Below are 5,148 nucleotides of genomic sequence, written 5' to 3'. Positions count from 1 at the left end.
AGAGGAGGCCAGCCAGTCTGGCAGTTCCTACAGAACGGAGGACTATGCGGATGGGTCCAGGCTCTCTCCTCTGCCCCAGGAGTTGTCCTCTCGCCAGGTCAGTTCAACTACAGACTCTGTTGCTTCATGTGGGAAACGAATGAAATGCTGGCTTTCCAGATCCAACTGGGCACTTTTTAAATTGCAAGTCAGTAAGGCAGATGAAGGAAATGTAGCCCATGGGGCAAAAGGGGACCCCAGCCCCTGAAACCTTCATTTTCTCTTCTTGGCTGGCATTTTTCTTCTCTTAGAGACACTCCTTCATTTCTTGTTTTTGGAGCCTGCACATGCTGGGCCATTTGTAGCTGTTTGTGAGCAGTCAGCCTGCATACGGATGGGTTCAAAAAGTAATGGAGATGTGCGCACACAACCACACAACTCACTCCCATGTCCCTGTGCCAGCGCATGCCTCTAAGTTGGCTCTACTAGATAGGCCAGTTAGAGTCAAAGGTGCAAGGCTTTCCTGCCATGCATATCTTTATTTTATGTATTAAAACACTTCTATCTTGCACCGTCTCCTGGCATCTTGGAGCTATTCAGTCCAGTATCCAAGATCATGCATAGCCCCTGAAAACATGAAGGGCCCCTACTCTTCACCACTATACTTAATGCCTATGTTTGCATGTTTTAAATGGTTAGTCTGCTCAGACCAGGAGTACAAGCAGCGGTGAAGCAAGCAATGAAATGACAGATGGCAGCGGTCGCCGTCTAAGCTCCAAGTCTTCTGCCAGCAAGATTGTGCATTTTGTTGACGCCAGTAAGACAAAGAAGTCTGAGGTTAGAGGAATACTTTATTTCTTTATATATTTATTAGTTACATGTGATGAACTGGACACAATTCTGATTTAGAGCTGAGCTGGAGGTTTAGTTATTTACTTGCCTTGATATCCCACCATTCTTCTAAAATGAGCTGAAGGCAACATACACTCTTCTCCTCCCTACTTTATCCTAACGACAACCATGTGAGGTAGATCAGGCTGAGAGAAGAGTGATTGGCCCATAGTCATCCATGGGTTTAATGGCCCAGAAGGCACTTCATTCTGGAGCTCTCAAAGCCCAGTCCTGCACTCCCAATGCTACTCCAGGCTGGCTTTCCAGAGGTTTAATGGGGGCAGAATAATGGACAAAGTGCACATATTCAGATTAACTACCAGCCATAAATGTATTAGTTTTAAAACCATTTCATAACTGCTTACTAAACCTAATAGTATAGTACATTGGGAAGTTTGTTCTTCTTACTGTTTCCTTCTTATTTAGTTGTGATCCATGCTTTCTCTTAAGTCAAAAAAGACCCATTTTCTTACCTATCCCTGATTTGTGTGACTGGCTCTTCCTCTTTTGCACAGAAGGGAAAAACGAAAGAGAAGAAAAAGCAAGAGAAAGTTGCTCGACGTGGTTCAAAATCCTCTGGCAAAGAAAGAGGCCCCTCTCCTCCATGTAAGTCCTATGACTTTGGATCATGCAACCCATGCCTTCTGGTGTTTAAGGTCTTCTCTGGCTCTTAGAAAATACTTACTTAATGGTCTCTGCAACCTTACTGTAATAAAAGACATGTTTTCACACATGTGGCAATAGCAGCAGCAATTGTCTGGACAGTGCTGCGGACAAAGAGGGCTGGTGTACCCTTCCTTACTCCAGGGCTGTAGGCTTCATGGTAGTTGCAGTGTATCATGTGTTCAGCACTACAGCACTATTGCTTCCAAAAATGCTACTCTGCAGTGAGTAGATTTAGTCAAAAGAAAGCCCTGCTGCCAAACTGCTTCCTTTCGTGTGCTACAAGTTCTCGGGCCACATCTTTGTCAGTCGAACATTCAGCCATAAGTAAGATGGAAAGTGAACCCTTTGGCTTTCTCTCCCCCTTCAGCCCCCGCAATGTGAAAATGTCACCTCATGCTGCTTGCGGACGACAAAGTTGAAAAGAAACCCCACACTCTGGCTTCCTCAGACCATGGAGGCCAGTGCTATGCTTCTTAGCACTCCACTATGAAGGACATTCAGCAGGTGAGAGAATTACTTATTTGGTCTTTTAAGCACAATAGGCTAAATGAACTAATGTGGATGTGTCTTTTTATCCATGACTGTATAAAGCAACAGGTGGTTTAAAGTGTGGACTGTATGGACCTGTGGCTTGAACATGCAAATAAAAGCCTGGATAACATTGCCTCCACCTCAGACTTTGAAACCTAACCCAGACAATATAAACATGCAAATCTCCCTCTAAACACCAGATCTCAAATGCAAGATCCAAGCCTTTAAATGTATTCCAACGGTCCCTGGCCGCCCTTCTTCCTTTGCTGCCGACATATCCAAAAAAAAGCCCTTTTTCTTCTTTTTAACCTCTCTAGCAAGTCTGAGTTCATTCTGCGCTTTAGTTTTCTGACTTTACCCTCTACAAATACCGGCTATTTCTTTGGAATCCCTTTTGTGATTCCCCCTTTTCATTTCTTGTTACATGTTCCGCTTTTCAACCTGGTTTCTTGAGGACCCTCCGATTTTTCTTTCCTGGAACTGTTGAGATTGTGCTCCAGTATCTCTCTTTTGAGAAAAAAACTCCTCATGTTCCTGATGGGGCCAATGCTTGAGATGAGCCAAGGGTCTCCAGGAGTAGTCGAATCGGTTCACGTCTAATTGCTACCTAAACTGTCTCCCTTTGAGTCTGCTTATACTCCTGCTAGTTGGGAAAGGGATTAGATGGGGGCCATGGTGACAAGTCCCCCCATCTTTCCTAACAAAAGGACCCCCCATCTGATCCGTTCTTTTTATGCTGGGGTGAAGTTCAGAGAAGGAAAAAGAGAACTGTTGGTTGCTACTCTTTTCAATTTCTCGGATTAAGATCTCATAAGCAAACAAACTCACACCACCAAAGTGTTGATATACGGCAAAAGCCAGCCCTGTTCCGCACTGGCACGAAGGACACTAATTTGGAGCATGAGGTGGTATTTCGGAATGGAGTAGAGGATGTGCATTTGTACAACTCTAAATCGAAAGAGCCCGCCTTCGGTTGGATGTGGAGTTGCATCTCGCCTCCCTCTGCTGGCTGCTTACGGCTTCATATTGCACTCTGGCACCCCAACAACTCCTTTTGGGAGTACCCATGTGATTCGTGTTCTTTCCCTTTGCTTGTTTTGCTTTTCCTTCAGCTGGTATTCCTGAGTTTTTGAGGCTCTGCTGGATTGCCGCTCTGCTCTTTTTCACAGATGAGATGCTGAAGCAGCAGAGCAGAGGAGGCCAGCCAGTTTATGGCAGTTCCTACAGAGACGGAGGACTATGGGGTTTCCCACTTGCCATTTACAACCACTTTAAAATACACCGGTATCAGTTAAATCGATTCAAAATAACCTGGTCTTACCCCGCGTTTCAAATCGCTTTTTTCTTCGTTCTCATTTACCAACTTATTTCACTTTAAGTGATCACGCTTTCATTTCCTATTCAAATAAAAAATGGTATACAGTGTATATTCTATATATATTATTCATACATACCAGTTTAGCCTTAGTTCGTTCCCACTCACCATTTTGGGGCTTGTCAACCACGCTAGTCGTCATAACGTCACTTTTAAATTTTGCGGGTTTTTATAAAAGTCGCAATGAGGAGGCGCTTAAAGTGCCTTTGAGTCTGTAATTATTCGTGGGGAAGGATGTGAGTGAGAGCGAAAACTGTCCTCCCCAAAAGCACTTCGCCTAGGCTGCGCCTGAAGAAAGACCCCAGAGCGGCTGGGGGAGGCTGCAGGCACAGCGAATTTGGGGAAAAGCCCCTTCCCAGAGGAAACTATGGGATGGCTCTACCACAGCCCAGGGGGCCCTCCAGAGAGCCAGAGATCAATGGGTTTTGAAGGACATATCCCGCTTCATGGCTCTACAGGGACAGCCCAGGGAGGGAAAGCAACCATCCCATAGTTCCTCTGGAAAGAGCTTCGGTTCCTGGCTGACCCCATGGGAGAGGAAGAGCCTCTTGGGAAAAGGTTGCTCCCTGGGCTTGTTTTGGGAGCCATGAAGCAGGGATTTCTGCGAAACCCATTCCCATCGTTCCTCTGGAAAGAGCTTTGGTTCCCTAATCACTTTGTCTGCCCCGTTGATCTCTTGCTGTCCTCAAAGCCCATTCTGATGCTCAGGCAGCGGTGAAAACGAAAACAAGCATAGTTAAAAATTGGTTGTTCCAATGGCTCTTCCTCACACTTCGGTCTATGAAATGAGGAGCCAGAAGGACAGGCCCCGGGAGTGCCATGGTGGGGATGGATTTTGCAAGAGCCTGAGTGTTGTTCCAGGGCAGTCCTTTGTCTCTTCCTTGGTGGGCGCCCCTCTTATGATGACCCCTGGACAGAAGTACTATTTGGGGGTGCAATGGTCCTCCATCCTTGAAGCACGTCCCTGCCCAACCGAAACAAGATGCTGGGCGTCGAACGAAAAGTGGAGCCTTTGCCTCCAGATAACAACAGAAAGGATGGGACCTGAAAAGCTTACAAACGCTTCTGAAGAAAAAAATTGGTAACACTGAATACAATAAGAACCAGCTTATACGACCAGCAAAAGAACTATCAGATTGCTGCTGCTGCCCATGAACCCATTACTTTCGACGCTTCTTGCAGATAGAGTGAGACCCGAGAGCCTTGCCCCTGAGGCCTCCACCCACTAGGCCCCCACGCCTGACCTCCAGCCCCTGCCAGGCGTTCCCCCCAAAAAACCCTCTCCTGGCCCCTGAGCCAAACTCTCCCTGCCCTTCCCCAAAGCCTTGCCTTGCAGGGTGACCTTGGCCCTATTTAGGGAGACTTGGGGTCCTGCCTCTCTTCTCATGCGTCCTAAATTTGCATTGGCCCCTCCCACATTATCTCATATACTGCTACACACATATGCAGTGGAGCCTTGCTTCGAGGAGATCGCCTCCCAGATATAAGGCCATCCCACATTAAGCTTAGCCCATTGGATAGAATGGGCTTGTCGGCGGCCCCATGCTATGGCTGTGCTGCAGTATGTTACACCATTCATTACTGGCAGGTGGCTTTTACATAAACAGGAAGCCATGTGTGGTGTGTCAAGGTATGGAGCGGGGGCAAGTACACACACACACACACACACCCTACATAATATATACACCCATCCAATTTACATTATT

At 46.6% G+C, this 5,148-nt stretch overlaps 1 long non-coding RNA gene across 1 annotated transcript; it reads left to right on the top strand.

Moving 5' to 3' along the window:
* Positions 1-1,956, top strand: LOC121914838. Its single transcript, XR_006100590.1, has 4 exons — positions 1-97; positions 679-816; positions 1,386-1,476; positions 1,904-1,956. It is a non-coding gene; the product is annotated as an uncharacterized LOC121914838 (long non-coding RNA).
* The last annotated feature ends 3,192 nt before the right edge of the window (positions 1,957-5,148 follow it).

This window comes from Sceloporus undulatus, chromosome 8, assembly GCF_019175285.1.
Source record: "Sceloporus undulatus isolate JIND9_A2432 ecotype Alabama chromosome 8, SceUnd_v1.1, whole genome shotgun sequence".
Lineage (NCBI taxonomy): Eukaryota > Metazoa > Chordata > Lepidosauria > Squamata > Phrynosomatidae > Sceloporus > Sceloporus undulatus.
This window is presented reverse-complemented; position numbering and strand designations above follow the sequence as displayed.